This window comes from Rhinolophus sinicus, chromosome 18 (assembly GCF_057876585.1).
Source record: "Rhinolophus sinicus isolate RSI-liver-muscle chromosome 18, RSI-T2T, whole genome shotgun sequence".
Taxonomy (NCBI): domain Eukaryota; kingdom Metazoa; phylum Chordata; class Mammalia; order Chiroptera; family Rhinolophidae; genus Rhinolophus; species Rhinolophus sinicus.
Window position 1 is genome coordinate 39,573,290 of NC_142518.1, and position 20,590 is coordinate 39,593,879.

At 38.7% G+C, this 20,590-nt stretch overlaps 1 non-coding gene across 1 annotated transcript; it reads right to left on the minus strand.

Moving 5' to 3' along the window:
- Window positions 1-12,591: 12,591 nt before the first annotated feature.
- On the minus strand, window positions 12,592-12,698 carry LOC141569822 (U6 spliceosomal RNA). The gene has a single exon (XR_012493602.2). It is a non-coding gene; the product is annotated as a U6 spliceosomal RNA (small nuclear RNA).
- Between the last annotated feature and the right edge of the window lie 7,892 nt (window positions 12,699-20,590).

Here is a 20,590-nt window from a genome sequence, read left to right on the forward strand (position 1 = left end):
ACCACTCAAGTCTCAGATTAAATCATGCGAGGTTCATATCTGGAACAGTCAAAACACATAGCAATTTCTTTGTTAAGTGAACTGAAAATGGAAAATCATCCAAAGACACTGAGACAGAACATTTAGTTTAAACCTAACCAGAGGATAAAAATACAGTATTTGTTATTTGAAATACAATGCAATTGCATACAAGAATGCAATCTAAAATTATACTACACATCAAGAAAAAACTGGAATAAAAATGAACTATGGGAAAATGCAATGTGTGCCAACTCCAAGGTGAGTTGGAGCTGTGAAACAAACATTTTAAGGAGGCTTTCATAACCATGCTTCATAGAATGAAGGTAAATGCTGCTGAAATGAAAGAAAAGATAGACATTCTAAGCAGAGAAATAATTTTAAAAAGTCAAGTGGAAATTTTATAAATAAAAAATGCAATATCATATATTTGACCCTCTTTACCCTTATCTACCACCCCCTCCCCCCTTACCCTCTGGTAACCATTAAACTGTTTTCTGTGTCTATGAGTTTTGTTTTTTTATTTTTCTTGCTCCTTTGTTGTTTTCAGTTTTATGTACTACATATCAGTGAAATACGGTTCTCGAATATTTCTGTCCCGCTTATTTCACTTAGCATAATAATCTCAAGATCCATCAATGTTGTTGCAAATGGCATTATTTCATCATTTCTTATGGCAGCATAGTATTCCATTGTGTATATATACCACAACTTCTTTATCCAATCATCTATCGAAGGACACTGGTTATTTCCATGCCTTGGCTGCAGTAAATAAAGCTGCAATGAACATCAAAGCACATATCTTTAAGGATAAATGTTTTCAGATTTTTTGTGTAGACAAAATGTGATATATAGTTGATGTATTACAGAATTGTACACCTGAAACCAATGTAATTTTACTTACAATTTTCACCCCAATAAACTTTAATTTTTTTTCTTTTTCTTTTTCATTTAAAAAAAAAATTTATTGGGGTGACAATTGTTAGTGAAATTACATAGATTTCAGGTGTACAATTCTGTATTACATCATCTATAAATCCCATTGTGTGTTCATCACCCAGAGTCAGTTCTCCTTCCATCACCATATGTTCGATCCCCCTTACCCTCATCTCCCACCCCCCACCCCCCTTACCCTCTGGTAACCACTAAACTATTGTCTGTGTCTATGAGTTTTTGTTTCTCATTCGTTTGCCTTGTTCCTTTGTTGTTTTTGGTTCATATACCACATATCAGTGAAATCATATGGTTCTCTGCTTTTTCTGTCTGACTTATTTCGCTTAGCATTATACTCTCAAGATCCATCCATGTTGTCACAAATGTTCCTATATCATCTTTTACCGCTGAATAGTATTCCACTGTGTATATATACCACAACTTCTTTATCCATTCATCTATGGAAGGACATTTTGGTTGTTTCCATGTCTTGGCCACCGTAAACAAAGCTGCAATGAACATTGGAGCACATGTGTCTTTATGGATAAATGTTTTCAGATTTTTTGGGTAGATACCCAGAAGAGGGATTGCTGGGTCATATGGTAATTCTATTCGTAATTTTTTGAGGAACCTCCACACTGCCTTCCATAATGGCTGCACCAGTCTGCATTCCCACCAACAGTGTATGAGGGTTCCTTTTTCTCCACAGCCTCTCCAACACTTGTTACTATTTGTCTTGTTGAAGATAGCCATTCTGACTGGGGTGAGGTGATATCTCATTGTGGTTTCTATTTGCATTTCTCTGATGATTAGTGATGTCGAGCATTTTTTCATATGTCTATTTGCCATTTGTATGTCCTCTTTAAAGAAATGTCTCTTCAGGTCGTCTGCCCATTTTTCAACTGGGTTGTTGGTTTTTCTGTTGTTGAGTTTCATGAGTTCCTTGTATATTTTGGATATTAGCCTCTTATCGGAGGCACTGTTTGCAAAAATCTCCCATTCAGTTGATTGCCTCTTTATTTTGTGGATGGTTTCTTTTGCTGTGCAGAAGCTTTTAAGTTTCATATAGTCCCATTCATTTATTTTAGTTTTTACTTCCCTTGACTTTGGAGTCAAATTCATAAAATGCTTTTTGAACCCAAGGTCCTTAGGTTTAGTACCTATGTTTTCTTCCATGCAGTTTATTGTGTCAGATCATATGCTTAAGTCTTTGATCCATTTTGAATTAATTTTGGTACATGGTGACAGATAGCAGTCCAGTTTCATTCATTTGCACGTGGCCATCCAATTCTCCCAGCACCATTTTTGAAGAGGCTGTCTTTCCTCCATTGTATGTTTTTCGCTTCTTTGTCAAAAATTATCTGTCCATATTTATGTGGTTTTATTTCTGGGTTCTCAATTGTATTCCATTGGTCTATGTGTCTGTTTTTCTGCCAATACCATGCTGTTTTGCTTACTGGAGGTATCACACTCCCTGACTTTAGCTTGTACTACAGGGCTACAATTATCTCTCCATCTTGATTTCTTATTCCTCCTGATCCTCAGGCTACCTTCCACTCCCTCCCGACAGTCACTATTATGGTGAGCTATGCCTTTCCCAGCCAGTTTCTCCTCCATATTTCTAATCAATCCAGCCCACATTCCTATTCATGGAACAGCCTTGACAGCTTTGATGTTCTATTTCTGACCCTGTACGAAGGAAGTAGGGGGAGGGCTTGTGGGACAGTGATTATAAAGTCTGCAGGAGTGTACAGTCATGTCCTAGCCTTCACACTCACTCACTGCTCACTCACTGAGTCACCCAGAGTAATTTCCATTCCTGCAAGTTCCATTCACAGTAAGTGCCCTATACAGGTCTACCATTTTTACCTCTTATACCATATTTTTACTGTATCTTTTCATATTTTGATATGTTTAGATACACAAATACTTAACATTGTGCTATGATTGTCAATGGTATTCAGTACAGTAACATGCTGCACAGGTTTGTAGCCTAGGATCAATAGGCTGTACCATACAGCCTAGGTATGCAATAAGTTCTACTATATACATTTGTGTAAATGTGCTCTATCATGTTTGAACGATGATTAAATCACCTAACGCCAAATATCTCAGAATGTATCCCTGCTGTTAAGCAATGCATGACTATATCTTCCAAGATAAAGAGGGCTGCCTGTAGAGCTCCACTATACAGAAGGTGAGACCTTTATTTGAAGGCTGTCGCCAGCCAGTGATGAGCTTGCAGAGAGGGACCTGAGTGGCATAAATATCACAACATCAATCTCCTACCCTCGGACGTCCATTCCAGAAAAAGAGTTCCAAACTTGCTTTGAAGGGTGGACTAGTAGCTGGTGTCGGCACATACCTTCCCAAGGGGAGTACTTCAAAGGTGACCGTAGTGATATTCAGCAATGAGGTATGTAGCACTTTTTCTAGGATGAGTTCACAAACTTAATTATCTGACCTCGTACACCACAAATATTATATAATCATTAAAAGAATGAGTTAGAACTATACAAGTTGACTTGGAGACATTCATACAAGGTTATCATTACTTGTAATACACAAGGTACAGGGAAGTGTGATTAATATGATGCCATTTTAGTAGGAATGACAAAAACTGTATGTGTTTATATATGAGATCTGCCAATTAAGTTCGTGAACTCATCTTAGAAAAACTTCTACATGACTCATTGCTGAATATCACTATGGTCACCTTTGAAGTACTCCCCTTGGGAAGGTATGTGCTGACACCAGCTACTAGTCCACCCTTCAAAGCAATTTTGGAACTCTTTTTCTGGAATGGACGTCCGAGCTGTTGTTGTATTACCCTTGATGTCCTGAATGTCATCAAAATGTCTTCCTTTCAATATTTCCTTTATCTTTGGGTAAAGAAAGAAGTCACTGGGGGCCGGATCAGCTGAGTATGGAGAGTGTTCCAATGCAGTTATTTGTTTACTGTCTAAAAACTCCTTCACAGACAGTGCCCTGTGAGCTGGTGCATTGTCGTGATGCAAGAGCCATGAATTGTTGGCAAAAAGTTCAGGTCGTTTAACTTTTTCACGCAGCCTTTTCAGCACTTTCAAATAGTAAACTTGGCTAACTGTTTGTCTGGTTGGTACACATTCATAATGAATAATCCCTCTGATATCAAAAAATAGGTTAGCAACATCGTTGCAACAAGTTCATGAACTTAATTGACAGACCTCGTAGATCAATGGAACAAAATAGAGAGCTCAGAATAGATTCACACAAATAAAGTCAAATAATCAACAAAAGTCCAAAGACAATTCAATGGAAAAAGTATAGTCTTCTCAACAAATGGCACTATAATAATTGGATGTCCATATGCAAAAAAAAAAAAAAAAATCTGGGCACAGACCTTACATCTTTCACAAAAATAAATTCAAAATGATCACAGACCTAAATGTAAAAGCAAAACTGTAAAACTTGGAAAAGATAACACAGGAGAAAATCTAGGTAACCTTGGGTTGGGTAATGACTTTTTAGATACAACACCACAGCTATCATCATAGTTAATTGTGAAAGAGTGAATGTTTTCCCTCTAATATCAGGAAAAAGATAAGAATGTCTGCTCTTGCCACTCTTTTCAACATTGTATTGGAAATTCTAGCCATGAAGATCAGGCAAGAAAAAAAAATATTGGAGTCCATGTTGGAGGAAGAACTAAAAGTTATCTCTGTTTGTAGATGGCATGGTACAATATGTTAAAAATCCTATGGTTCTCGCCTTTTTCTGTCTGGCTTATTTCGTTTAGCGTAATAATCTCAAGGTCCATCTATGTTGTCACAATGGCACTATTTCATCTTTTCTTACGGCAGAGTAATATTCCATTGTGTATATATACATCTATTGAAGAACACTTTGGTTGTTTCCAAGTCATGGCCACCATAAATAAAGCTGCAATGAACATCAGAGCACATATATCTTTATGGGTGAATATTTTCCAATTTTTTGAGTATATACCCAGGAGAGGGATTGCTGGGTTGTATGGTAATTATATTCTTAATTTTTTGAGGAACCTCCATACTGCCTTCCATAGCAGCCATATGATTTGACTGATATGTGGGAAATAAAACTGAAAGCAACAAAGGAACAAGACAAACAAATAAAGAAACAAAAACTCATAGGCACAGACAACAGTTTAGTGGTTACCAGAGGGTAAAGGGTGAGGAGGGGTGGTAGATGAGGGTAAGGGGGATCAAATATATGGTGATGGAAGGAGAACTAACTCTGGGTGGTGAACACACAATGGGATTTATAGATGATGTAATACAGAATTGTACACCTGAAGTCTATGTAACTTTATTAACAATTGTCACCTCAATAAACTTTAATTTAAAAAAAAACAAAATCAATTAGCAAAATTCAATTATATTTCTATACACTGACAATAAGCAATCTAAAAATGAAATTAAGAAAATAATTCCAAGTGTAATAGCATCAAGAAAGAATAAAATACTTGGAAGAAAATTTTGAAAAGTAGTGTAAGATCCAGCAATTGCCCTTCTTGATATTTACCTAAATGCATTGAAAATTTATGTCCACACAGAAACACTCACATGGTTTATAACAGTTTTATTCATAATTGTCAAAACTTGAAAGCAAACAAGATGTCCTTCAGTAGGTGAGTGGATAAATAAACTGTGGTATAGACAATTGAATATTATTCCACACTAAAAAGAAATGAGCTATGAAACCATGAAAAGACATGAAGGAATTTTAAATGGGTACTATAAGTGAAAGAAGCCTCCATGAAAAAGCTACAGACTGTATGATTCAACCAGGTGACATTTTGGAAAGGCAAAATTATGGAGACAATAAACATTTTCTGGTTGCCAAGGGTTGGGAAAAGGGAGGGATAAACAGGCAGAGCACAGAGAATTTTTAGGGCAGTGAAATTTTTCTGCATGATACTGTAATAGTGGATACATCTCAGTACACATTTGCGAAAACCCATAGATAGTACAACACCAAGAGTGAACACTACTGTAAACTAGAGAATATGAGTGATAATAATGTGTCAGTGTAGGTTCATCATTTGTAACAAATGTACCATTCTTTTGTGGGATGTTGATAATGGAGAGGCTGTGCATGTGTGGGAGTAGAGCTTGTATGGAAACTTCCTGTACTTTCTGCTCAATTTTGCTGTGAACTTAAAACTGCTCAAAAAATAAAGTCTATTTTTTGAAAAGTAGAGCAATACTTGTACATCAGAAACTACAAAACATTGTTGAAAGAAATTTAAGATTTAAATAAATTAAAAGGTGTTTCATGTTAATGAGCCAGAACACTAATTATTGTTAAGATGGCAATACTCCTTAAACTGATATACAGATTCAGTGTAATTCCTACCAAATTCTATCTGGTTCATAAAAAAGAAATTAATCCTAAAATTCATATATGACAAGCCGATTCTAAAATTCATATAGAAATGCAAGAGACAAAGAATAATCAAAATAATCTTGAAAAAGAACAAACTTGGAGAAGTCAGTCACACTATCTGATTTCAAAACTTACTAGAAAGCTGTAATAATCAAGAAAAAAGTTTCACTGGCATAAGAATAGACATATAGATCAATGGAATAGAATTGAGTCCAGAAATTAACCCTTTCACTTATGATCAATTGATTTTAACCAAGAAAAATCAATGAAGATAGAATAGCCTTTTCAACAAATGACAGGGACAACTGGATAGACACATACAAAAGAATGAATTGGAATACTACCTCATATCACATACAAAAATTAACTCACAATTGATCTAAGGCTTAAGATCTAAAACTATAAAACTCTTAGAAGAAAACATTAGAGTAAATCTTTGTGACCTTATGTTAGGCAAAGACTTCTTACATATGACACGAAAGCACAAGCAAGAAAAGAAAAAAATAAGTTGGACTTTATCAAAATTAAAAACCTTTGTGCTTCAAAGGACAAAAATCAAGAAAATGGAAAGACAACTCAAAGAATATTTGCTAGTCATATATCCTACAATAGACACATCCAGAATATATAATGAATTCTTGTAACTGAATAGTAAAAAGACAAATATCTCAATTTTTTAAATGGCCAAAGAATTGAATAGACATTTTGCCAAAGAATTTATATGAATGACCAATAAGCACGTGAAAAGATGCTGAACATTATCAGACATTAAGGAAATGCAAATCAAAAGCACAATGAGATGCCACTTTACATGCACTAGGATGACTATAATAAAAAAGACATGCAATAACAATTGTTTATAAAGATGTGGAGGAATTAGAATCCTCATATATTACTAGTGGAAATAATAGTGCAGCCTCTTTTGAAGCAGTTTAGCAGTTCCTCAAAACTTGAAACATAGAGTTTTCATATGACCCAACAAGTCCACTCTTAGCCATCTACCAAAGGGAAATGAAAACATATGAGATCCAAACAAAAACTTGTGCATGAACATTCATAGCATCATTATCCATAGTGGTCAAAAGTTGTAACTGGCTCCAGTGTCCATCAGTTGATGAATGAATGGATGGGTATGGCACATCCATTCAGTGGAATATTGCTCTCAGTAAAAAGGAATAAAGTACTGATACATACCGTAATGTGGATGAATTTTGAAAACATTATGCTGAGTGAAAGAAGCCAGTCACAAAAGGCCACATATTATGTGATTCTATTTGTCTGTAATGTTCAGCATAGGCAAATCTATAGGGACAGAAATTTGATTTGTGTTTGCTTAGGGAAGGGGTAAAGGATGGGAAGTGACTGCTAATGGGTGTGGGGCTTTTTTTCAGGGTGATTATAACATTCTAATATTAGATCGTAGTGATGAATGTACAACTCTGAATAATACAAAAACATTGAATTGTACACCTTAAATGGATGAAGTTTATAGTATGTGAATTATATGTCAATAAAGTTGCTTTCAAAAAGTGTTATTTATTGTCCACTAATTTGTAAAGACTTTTGAAAAACACTGGTAAACTGGTCTATTTGCGGGAGATTAAACAAAGAAAACAATGGTAGTACAATATGGCAAGAGCTGTGACCACAGTGAATCTTGGTTTCCTCATTTTAAAGTAGAGGTAATTAAACATTTACCATGACATAAACATTAAATTAAATGATAAATATAAAACATCCAGCTGAGTGTCTGGCATTAATAGACAGTCCAGAAAAGGTTAACCTCATGTTACTTGTAACTTACTAGCTGTGTGACTACATAAAATTGACAGAAATTCTGTCTCAGTTGCCTCACCTCATCTCTACAAAATGTGTGTGTGGGGGGGGTGGGGGAGGGCGGTTAATAACTGCCTTCCCTGAAGGAATGTACTGAGAATAAGAGATTTGTAGGATACAAAATGTCTGATTCTCTCTCCTACATTTTCACATTCTCCCCTTTACAGCCTCCTTCTCTTCATACTAAAAATGTATCCTAAATAACCTTCCCTTGCATCCTTTCTCTACCAAACTCTTCTCATTTTCTTTCAAATGAAGTACCAGCAAACAAAATAACCTTCCCTTCCTCACTCTTCGATTTAATTCAGTCTGGCTGCATTCCCTATGGGCCCCCAGCTGCCCCAACTGACACAGCTCTCAATAAGGTAACAAGGATGCCCCAATTAATGAATCCCAAAGGGCTCCTTTCTCAGTTCTCATCTGACCTTACCTCTTTATAGCATCAACACTCCCCCTCCTTTCTTTGTGTCTGTGATTCTACTTTTTTTTCTTGGTTACTTTACTATGCCTCTGAAATTTCTTTTTCTTTTTCTTCTTTTTTTAAATTTCTTTCTTAAGTTTATTGGGGTGACAATTGTTAGTAAAGTTACATAGATTTCAGGTGTACAATTCTGTATTACATCCTCTATAAATCCCATTGTGTGTTCACCACCCAGAGTCAGTTGAAATTTCTTTTTCAATCTCCTACTAGTCTCTAAGTCCCATCCTTGTTCATCAGCTTTTTACATGCTGTCTTACATCCTTGGATGAATTCAGACTCACAGATTCATCTGGTATTGATAGTTGAGGTGAGTGCCAAATATACGGTGCAAAAGTAATTGTGGTTTTTGCAATTATTTTAACCTTTTAAACCACAATTACTTTTGTGCCAATCTAATATATATTTCTGGTCTGGAGCTAATTTCTGACAACCAGATTGAAATGTCAAACTGCTTCCTCTTCATCCTGGATGTTGTCATGAACACCTCAAACTCAGATCTCATCTCAATGCACTCTTCTCACCTGCAAATGTGTACACACTTCTATATTCAATTCTCCATTTAAAGTCACGAGCATTACTTAGTCACCCAACTCAGAAACTTTCCCATATCAAAGTCTGGATAAACCCAACTCTACAGTCTAGAAGCAGCCAGCTGCTGATAAAAAATCAAATGAATAGAGACACCAGTACTATCTACGATCATAGACATCAAACTCAACAGAGACAGTGTCCAGTAAATATACTAGATTTTCCCAATCAACTCTCTTTCCAATGGCCTGTAATGACCATTTCAAACTTAACAACTCCTCAAACACCTGATTTCCTTTCCTCTCACTCTCAGAAGCTGGCTATACCTCCTATTTTACTGAGTAAATAAAAGTCATCAGGAGGGACTATCTCAACCTCCTACTACCAAATCTGAAAAAGTACCTGCATCTACAGCCATAATTGTTGCCTTCCCTCTAGTTATGATAAACATGTCCCTGACCTGTTTCAGCCTATTTGACATTGTTCTTTGGTTGATTCTAAGGCACCTCAAAGTCAGCATGATATGATGTTTACTGTCCCACTCCCAACCTGCTCTTCCTCTGGTCTTAACAGATGTTATTACCATCTATCCAGCTGTGCAGGCCAGCCCTGAGAGTCATCTCTGACATCCTCTCCAACATTAAGTTCTGTTGATGTTAGCTTCTAAATATCTCTTAAGTCTCTCCACTTTTCTCCATCTCTACTACCATTATTCTAGCACAAGTGACCATAATGCCATACCTGAACTATTACGATATTCTCCTTATTGATCTACTCACATGATGCCCTACTTTCCCATCTGTCATTAATAGTGTTGACAGAATTTTCTGCAAAACTTATATCATAATCTAATTTAAAATTCTTGATTGCTCTTACTTATAGATGAAAACACCGAAATCCATAATGTGACCTATAAGTGCTACATGGCCCAATCACACAGGCCTTCTTTCTGTCTCTTAAGTTGGTCAAGGTCTCTCCCTTTCACCAGTGCCTTTATATATGCTGCTAATTCTGGAATGTTGTGCCTAGCATGATTTCCATCTCTGTTCCCTTTTCACCTAGTTAAAGTCTACTTTTTCTTTAAAGCAAGGTGTAAATCACTTTCCTTGGAGAAGTCTTCCCTGACCCCTCAGACTAGGTTAGGTCACCCTGTTATAGGACTAAGTGCTTTTCCTTCATATCACATGCCACAATGAATGCACATAAAACACTTAGAACAGATCTTGACACACAACAAGCATTCAATCTATTTCACTATTATTATAATTTAAACATAATTGTGTCATTCTTTTAATTATTATTTCATTCATTTAATAAAATTAGAGCTGTTCTGGATGTTAGAGACAGAACAGTGACCAAAACAGATACAAATGTTAGTTTTGATTAATGTGTGTGTACCCTCCTGGCTGTAAGATAATGCAAGGGCAGAGACAGACACTGATTCCTTGCAGGTCATCAGAGCTTACCAGAGAGGCACTGCTAAATGTAGGCTGAAAGGGCATTGAGGGATCCATTCTAGAAGCCACCTTTTAAAGTAGGAACCTCATCTAGACAGGTGTCTATACTTCGGCCCATAGCTCAGAAAAGCCAGGTTCAGTGTGAATCCCTCCTTTCCTTATTGTTCCTCTTTGATGTGAATGAACTCTGTGAAGGAATCTGCTTTATAGAAGGGAATGTGGTGATGTCCCTGAGCTTGGTGACTACCCCTCAGGAATTACGTAAGAGTGGCCAGACAGAGAGAACTTCCAAGCGTCTGCCGCTCCCCACCCTCCTTGTCTCCAGACAAATCCTGTCCTCCATTCCAGATGCTAAATTTTATATATATATATATATATATATATATATATATATATATATATATATATATATATATATATACACACATACATATATATGAGAGTGGCAGGTCACTGCTCCCAAACTCACCAGGGCTTGAGGGAAAGCTCAGCGACACCACTGGAAATGATGCCCCTCTTTCCCACCACCTCCATTTCAAAGAACTTCCAGTGTTCCTGTAGGATGCTGGGAGGTCTGGTTTTCTCAGTCTTCTTTTGGTTACCTCCTCAGATTTCTTAGAAAGCTAAAGTAGAGGAAGGACAGGCAAAATTAAAGGAATTTGGGAGTGAAGCTGAAATTCAAGAGAAATGATATGGATAATTGCAGTGATTAAGTGCATAGGCTTTGGTGTCACACTGGCATTAGCATCTTACCTTGCCACTTAGATGCAGTGTGTGGCTTTAGGCAAGTTATTTAACCTCTCCAAAAGCCCCTACTTTTTCATTTGTACAAAGAAGATAATACCTCTACCTTTGCATTGCTGTGCAGATTGAATGCCATATGTATGTAAAGCATTTGGCCCAATACCTGGCACCAGAGTAAAACCAGAGTAAATAAAATGTTGAAAACCTAAATTCGGCAAATTGTCTTTTTAAATCACCCTTCTTTGAACTTACGTACCCCTCCAAAAAGTGCCTGTTCTCTCTCCCTTCCTCCATAGCAAGATGTCTTGAAAGAAATGGCTCTGTTATCATTATTCCACCCACTTCTTACCTCTCAGCCTACATGTGAGTTTCACTCCATCACTTCCTACAATATCATTCATTATTTATATAACCAATGACCTCTGCGTTCCTAAAGGCAATGAGAAATTTCCAATCTGCAATTCCCTGATATCTCCCTCCTCTGATACCCTGGAGCACTCTTTCTTCCTAGAAACAGTCTTTTCTTTTGACTTTAGTGTTACTAATTTTCCGGTGTTCTTCTTACCTTTTGTTGATTTATCTATCTCCTCTGTAAGGTCATCCTCTTCTACATAGGCCTCAAATATTTCAGTTTCCTGAGGCTTGGTTATAAGGTTTCTTATTATCACTCCATGTTCTCCCTAAGACAATCCCAATCATACCCTCATTGTTAATCACCATCTATAAGCTACCAAGGACATTTATTTCTCAACACATGTGGTCAACAGAGCTCCAGACTAGAATAACCAACTTTCTATTCAATATATCCAATTGAGTATCTCAAAGGCACGTCAAACTCATTACCAAGGACAAATGCATGCTCTTCCTCCTAAATTTGGTTTCTTTCCAGTGTTATAATCTCTTTCAATTGTATCAGTCTATTCATTCACATGTGCCAGAAATCTATGCATCATCCTTGTCACCTCTTTTATTTTTTATTATTTTTTATTTTTAATTTAATTTTATTATTAGTTTCAGGTGTACAAAACAATGTAATAGTTAGACATTTACACCCCTCACAAAGTGACAACCCACTCCCCCTATCTACCACCTCTCCAACATCACACATAGCAGCCACAGTACTATTGACCTGATTCCCTATGCTGTACTCCACACACCGTAGGGGGAAATATATATATTTCACTGTAAAAAAATATGGAGTGCTTCATGAATTTGCGTGTCATCCTTGCGCAGGGGCCATGCTAATCTTCTCTGTATCATTCCAGTTTTAGTATTTGTGCTGCAGAAGCAAGCAACCTTGTCACCTCTTTTGCCCTTGCCTTTCACATTGCCAAGTCCTATAAATTTTACTCTTAGATATTTACTAAAATTGCCCATGTCTTTCTAGCTCCACTACCACCATTGCTGTCCATGTTCTCAGCATTATCATACTTCAACTGGTTAAACTTTTTCCTAACTGGCCACTATCCACATTGACACTTGCTTCCCTCCAATCCATATTTTTTTCTAAACAATATTTTCATGTATATGTTAGAGTATGTCATATACATACCCTTCCATCTGGTTAAAACTCTCAAAATCTCCCCTTGCTATTAGGAGAAAACCAAAAAACTTTAACATGTCTGCATGATCTGATCTCTCTCTAAGGGTCAGGATTAGGTTTGGACAAGACAGGCACCAAGAATGCAAAGTGTAAGAGAATGTTCAAGAAGTGAGTGTCTCTTTTAATTTTGTAACACTGCTATCTCATCCTAGTCCCAGCCCTGCTATCCTTTCCTATCCACCATATTCATAATAATAACAGCTAACATCGAATGTTATTTGCAATCAGTTTTTATGGTCCTCTGTGCTTTATAGGCATTATGTTACTGAATTCTCATAAAACCTCTGTAAGACACTTTTAAATCATGACCCAGTATACAAATAAGATAAAAAAGAGTTCAGTAACTTCCTCCCTGTTACATAGCTAGTAAGCGAGAGAACTGAGAGCCAAATGCAGGTAGTCAGATTATACAAACCACACACGCAGCCAGTATACTTCTTTTCCTCTATATCTCACACCACTCTTCTACTTGTATTATGCACTCCAGTCATATAACCGCTTGTAAATTCCCGTTGAAATTACTCTAACCAAACGGTTCTTGCACATACTATACCAGGAGTCAAGACTGACAGGTTATTAATTAATGTTGCATTCATCCTTCAGATTTTAGCTTTAGTGCCACTCAATTGTCCCCCACCACCAAGTCTAGATTAGATTCATATTATCATAAACCCACAGGAAGTATGCTTCTTATCACAGCAATAAAGTTCTTTAAAATTATATATTCATTAATGAGATGTTGGATTTAATATTTTTTTATATGCTTACCTGTAAGCAAAGGAGAAATAGGACAGTGTGTGGCTTTTCTCCCCACTGCATTTCCTGTAACTAACACAGTGCTTGGCACATGGTAAATGTTTGATACGTATTTGCAGAATGAATGAATTAATTGTGGAGGCATTAGTGAGGTTGAGGAGGTTAGGAGAACAGTATTCTAGACAGAAAAAATACAGTATGTGCAAAGTCCCTGTGGCAGGAAAGAAATTGGCATGTTTGATAAACTGAAACAACAACTGATATTTGCCTTCCAGCCAAAAAGCACTAGGAATACACAGGTAGTTAAATAACTGCGTTTCTTACTCCTTGCAGTGAATAAATGCACGGCATAGGCAACTGTGGTTGTGTTTCAGGAAGATCATATTAGAAAGAAACTATTATGGGATTTGAGTTTTGGTTGGATGATTTAGTTGTTCGTGTCCAAAGGGAGAACAACATTAACCGTGAGTAGCAAGCCATGCTACCAGCAACAGAGACCTCCTTGTAAGTGTCAGGCCAGTGCCCAGATGTCAGGCACTGCTTTTCTCTTCCATATGACTAAAGAACAGAGAGATTTTGGGGAAAGTGGCACAAGGATCCGAAGATGGAGGCAGGGCCAAGCCATGCAGGGGCTGGAAGACCATGTTAACAGAGTTGACCTTTAGGATACTAAAAGCAAAGGGAAACAGAGGAGTGATGTACTTAAATCTGTGTGTCAAGGACTGTGGAGGATCTGAGATTTTATGCTACTTGCAAGCTTACAAGTTAATTTGCCATAAATTGACAGATGCTGACAGAAGACGGAGGACTCCTGGGTGAGACACAAAGGACTTTGTTACTTGCAACAAAAGCAGTAGCCAGAGCACCATGTTGCACTGGTGGTACGTGTCCTCTAAGTCCCCTGGGACAATGAAGGTAGACTCATCTGGATGCCCGCACACGCAGAGGGTTGTGATGCAGGAGGGGAGCCCTGAGCTTGAGAGATTTGTGGCTTGGATAGTGAGAAGAAGCAATCTGCCTTTTATGGGAGGTGTTCCCGCATCCCTCAGGATTGCTCAATACAAATTCAACCCGGAGAAACCTCCTGGGTAAGAGTAGTTAGGGCTTCGAATTCTTGGCTTATCCAGCAAAAACATGAACAAACACGCAGGGCCCAAAGTGAATTTCCTCTCCCGACACTGTGTATTTTTTAAAGGTCAACGTTTGGAGAACTGGTTCATTACATGGAGAAAACGAACACCGGATCATCGCATTATGAATTATTCTCATCAGCCTACAAACATGCTATAATTTCTCCCATGTTGAACCCCGCTTTCCCCTCCAGTTACTGCCCCACATTGTCACACTGTTAATGGGGGTGGGTAATGTAACACACCCTAGGAAACCTCCAGTGATAAAAGTGTGTAAAGGGATGGTGGCACTTCGACGAGTGAAAGAAGAGCCCCCAACCCCACGAGGAAGGAAGGACCGGTGGAGGAAAGTAGCACGGTGTTCTGGGCTGGCGACATGGAAGAAGCCTGGCACTGGTGCTCAATGGAAGCATGAGAACATCACCTCAAGAGGTGGTTTTGTGTGCAGACAGCGTGGGCCTGGTGTAAAGTGGACAGTACCCAGAAGAGAGGCGCGAACCCGCCCACCAACGTGCAGGCTACCTCTTAGAGAAAGGCTCACCCTCCTTTTTCTATGGGCGATGGAGCTCCCTGACATACTTGGTTGCCGTGGGATCTGAGGTCCTTGCCAGCTTCTGTGAACCACCCGTGTCTCACCAGGACCAAGATGGATTCATAATGGTCAGAGGCTTTGTTCTGAACTTGCTGATATCATCTGCAGATGGGTGAACAGCTGGCATATTGGGGCTTTAGGGATGGACTGGAACACACTTCTTCATCAAAACTGTAAGAGGAAAACCCCTGTTTAATCTGTTGGAGTCCATGGTTCTATCTGTTGTGATGTTTATCTGTGTTCATGAGATACCTTTACACTATTTTAATGGAGTATTTAATAATTAGAAATCTGAGACAATATCTACTGATTGCTAATTGACAACATCCTAAAAAATACTGTCTCAATAATGATTTAGTACCTTAATATTCAGCTTGTAATGGTTAATTATATTGTGCCAGGTACAATGTTAAGCATTTAACATATAAAATCTCATTGAAGTTTCACCGGAAAAGCTATGACGGTTTTTCTAAATCTCTGTTTTACAGATGAGGAGACTGAAGCCCTAGTGAAGTTGAATAATGGCACACGGGGTCAGCTTTAAAGGCCTAACACTAGTGTAGTCCCACAGGGCCCATGCCGAGAACGGACCCCTAGGCTTGTGGGTTAATGTTGCCTTCTTGATATTCTTAACCGCTTTTCTTTGTGTTTTCGAAGTGTTGTCTGATGGGACAGTGCAGTATGTGCTGGGAACCTGGAGCCTCAGCTCTCCTCCTGTCCAGGCCCAGCAGGTCCCAGTCTCACTGGGACAGGTTCTCTGCTCCCCCAGGCCCCCGAGCCCACCCACCCACCCAGACTCCCCCTCTTCTCCTGTCAAAGTGACTGCTGCTGCACTCCACCCTGTGGCAGGAGCCTGAGTGTGGGTGCAGGAAGGGTCAGGGTTGAGAGTGCCAAGTCATGGGGTGAGCCACCTGGGCACCTGTGAGGACCTTCACGACATTAACCAGCAAAAACAAAACACTGTGACAGGTCAAAAGAAAGACTGGAAGGAAGGGGCGGAGGGAAGCTTTTCTCTGCTTTTTGAACGAGAAACCCCAGGTTTTCATTTTGCACTAGGACCCTCACTACATAGCAGAACCTGCATGGTGGACAGAGTCAAAAATTCCGATTGCTCATTTGTTTGTCTTGTTCTTTTGTTGTTTTTGGTTTATATACCACATATCAGTGAAATCACATGGTTCTCTGCTTTTTCTGTCTGACTTATTTTGCTTAGCATCATACTCTCAAGATCCATCCATGTTGTCACAAATGTTCCTATATCATCTTTTCTTACCGCCGAATAGTATTCCATTGTGTATATATACCACCACTTCTTTATCCATTCATCTATCAAAGGACATTTTGGTTGTTTCCATGTCTTGGCCACCATAAACAAAACTGCAATGAACATTGGAGCACACGTGTCTTTATGTATAAATGTTTTCAGACTTTTTGGGTAGATACCCAGGAGAGGGATTGCTGGGTCATATGGTAATTCTATTCATAATTTTTTGAGGAAACTCCACCCTGCCTTCCATAATATTGGTTGACTGAAGTCCATACCCTACCAATATGTTTCACACTGTCATTAGAAGAAAATTCCCTGATTTAATACATGTTCAAAATTGTTTGCCTTTTGCTTTTATACTTGAGCCACTGATTGGTTGTGTAAAAATATTGGCGGTCGCACATTCTTCCTTGACGATTCTGTAGGATTTGCTCCACCAATGTTTGGATTCTAAATCACAGAATTGCACTGATATCTGGTAAGACAAACCTGTGACATTAATATTTTGGGCGAAAATATTTATAGCCAGTCCTGCATATTTATTTTTAAGAAATACATTTAAGAATCATGTGTGGGTAATTTCCCACTTCCAGCTATGGCCATGATGAAATAGCTTGTTTCAGTCCCATTATCTCATGGGAAAGAATTAAAATCTGGATAAAAGGAAAACTGTTCAGCTTGGAGTCATCAGGGAATTTCTTCTGTGTCCAGGACATCAGGGTAGAAGAATCTGAAGAGTAGGGAATTTCACTGAGGGGAATCCAACATTTTTGTGCTGCATTTTCCCTCAGGGAACTTGCTGAATCCTAAACTGCTCTGGGTGATTGGACTTCATACAAAAGGCAGAACACCCACCCCACTGAGAGGCAGAGAAGGCAGCTCTTCAGAAAACGTATGGGGCTAGGGAAACAAAACTTGGAGTCAGACTTACAAACCAGTCAATACTTGAGAAGTCAAGATCTTGGGAAAAAGATAAGCAGACAGAAGTGACACCGACATTGGGTAGATTTCTTTCTTGAGGCATTTGTCCAAACCTAAGTTGCTATAAGACATGTGACTAGAAAGCTAAGCAGGCAGCCGCTTTAAAAAAAAAAAAAAAGTCTCAGCAGATTTCTCAGCAGTCCCATGGTGTAGTAGATGAGAAAACTGAGTTGGAACTCCCCAAAAGGAGGGCCCCCAGGAAACACCTCAAGCTGACATCCAGGACCCCTGGAGAGCTGCAACCTGGGGGAGGGAATCCCAGAGGCCATCCAAGCCTCAGAAAACCTGAAGCAGCCTGAGTAGGCTTAGTCCCTGACTGGAGTGACGGGACTGCACCTACACTAGCGGCCTGCCTGAGAGAGTGAAACTTCTGCGGAGGGGTAAGCATCATCCAGGGACATTTGACTGCATCTTAAACAATGCCTGACAATTAATTCAATCACCAGATGTATCAAAAACACAAGTTAAGAGAAGTAGAGAAAAGAAATTACCCAGAAGACCCAATATCGGAATGATCAGACATGGGCAGTGAAATAATTAGGATTAATATGTTCAAGAATGTGGATGACAAAATTGAGATCTCATCAAAAAACTGGAATTTAAAAACCAGCCAATCACATGGATACACTGAAAATGGAAAACTGAAAAACACAATTCCCAACATTCAGAATTCACCATTTGCGTGTAACGACATATCAGAAGCAGCAGAATAGAGGGAAAGGGAGAGAAAGGATCCGGGAAAGGGCAAGAAAAAGGCTGACAGGTGTGTAGGGTTTGTCCCTAAGACCTCAGAGCTACAACTTCTGCATAGAAAGGACAAGGGCAGGCGATGGTTTAAGTGACAGCTGATACCTATGGAGCCCTTGCTGTTTTCATGGTGGTAAAATATATGCAGCATGCAATTTGCCACGTTAGCCATTTGTAAGAATACAATCCAGTGGCATTAATTAGAGTCACAATATTGTGAAAGCATCACCACTATTTCCAAACCCTTTTCATTACCCTGAACAGAAACTCTGTACCCACTGAACCACTAACTCCCCCCTCCCCACTCTCCCCTCTCACCCAGCCCCTGGTGTCCTGTAATCTACTTTCTGTCTCTATGAATTTACCTATTCTAGACATTTTCATACATGTGGAATCATCCAATATTTGTTCGTTTGTGACTGGGTTACTTCACTTAGCATAATGTTTTCAAGGTTAACCATCTTGTAGCATGTGTCCTAAAGTCACTTTAAAGGATAGAAATAATACGGTTTGCGTTTCCATTTGGGTCCGTAAGAAAACATTGAAAACCAACTGTAGGCATGTGCATAGCTCTCTGTATACCCTTTCAGTCACATCTCTGATGTTTCAGGGGAATGTTGAGGCAAAGGTTAAGTAGGATTCCGCTCTCTTTTTTTCTTTTTTTAATTTTATTTTATTAAATTTATTGGGGTGACAATTGTTAGTAAAATTACATAGATTTCAGGTGCACAATTCTGTATTACATCATCTATAAATCCCATTGTGTGTTCATCACCCAGAGTCAGTACTCCTTCCATCACCATATATTCGATCCCCCTTACCCTCATCTCCCACCCCCCACCCCCCGCCCCCCTTACCCTCTGGCAACCACTAAACTATTGTCTGTGTCTATGAGTTTCTGTTTCTCATTTGATAAGCCTTCCAAGTAAGAGATGTGATGTTTCAATAAATGAGTAGGTGAGATGCTCTGACTTCTACAAACAGGAGAGAGTTAAAAGGTTTTTCATCACAGACCATTTATTTTCCACTCAAGATTAAATTAAGTCAGGTAAGAAATCATCTACACTGATTTCTCAGACCTCTAATGGTGAAGTTTCTTTTATTAGTGGATGAATTATTTTGAGATCAGAACAGAGAAATTGTCACTCCTCTCCAACCGTCATCAAAGGAACTCAGCCATCTCAGGTCAGGGAGACAAAAAAAGAGGTGTTTCCAGGATCAGTCTCTGTGGACACAACCTGTTCACCGTTTCTCTCCCTTTAGGTGACCCCTCTTCTGATATACACCAAGATGATTGACAGCGGTAGCACCCAGCCACTCCATTACTTCTTAATCATTTGCGTATCTGAAGGGTTTGCTTCCTTTACTGCAAAACAGATTCTACAGCTATCAGGGAAGCATGAAACTATCAACAAGGTATAATAGAATTAACAAAGAAGGGACATTCTATTGTGTGTTCTGCTTCCTTACTCTTAACGCACCTGCAGTACCTACTGTGAGCAGACCTGTTTCTGCCTTGCAGTGCCTTGATTTTTAGGGAGAGTTTAGTAAGAGTACAGTAGGTTATCAGAAGAAATAGGAAATGTCACATGTCAACTGGTGAGTCTGCGGGATTATGATGTCTCAATCGTTGTTCACATGACATGTGAAAAAAATGATTAAAATTTAATGGTATGTTTTTAAACCATCCAAAGATTCAATCGTGAGTCGGTTGAATGATGGGAATCTCCCCCTCTTCTCGTGTTCTTCAGAACAGACTCACACAACGAGAACTGTCAGTCTATAAATAGTGTCTTACTACATGCATCTAGAAAATTAGGGGATAGGGAAGGTTCAACTGGAATGATCCACATCTGAAGCCACCCAACTCTAAAGGATGGACATTAAGGACTGCAGGGAAATGAGTCACAGAATTCTGGCATTGGGTAAAACACGGTAGCAATGCTGACATAATAAAAATCAGTTATTCACCTCTATAAAATGGCAACCTGTTATTGACATTAAGTGAAGTTATGGGGCACAAAAAAGGCCTTCTAGGAACTTTGTTTGATATTCTGGTCAGATCTGAATTGGGCTCCATAGGCGCTCATTGGACTAAATGCCCATCAGAG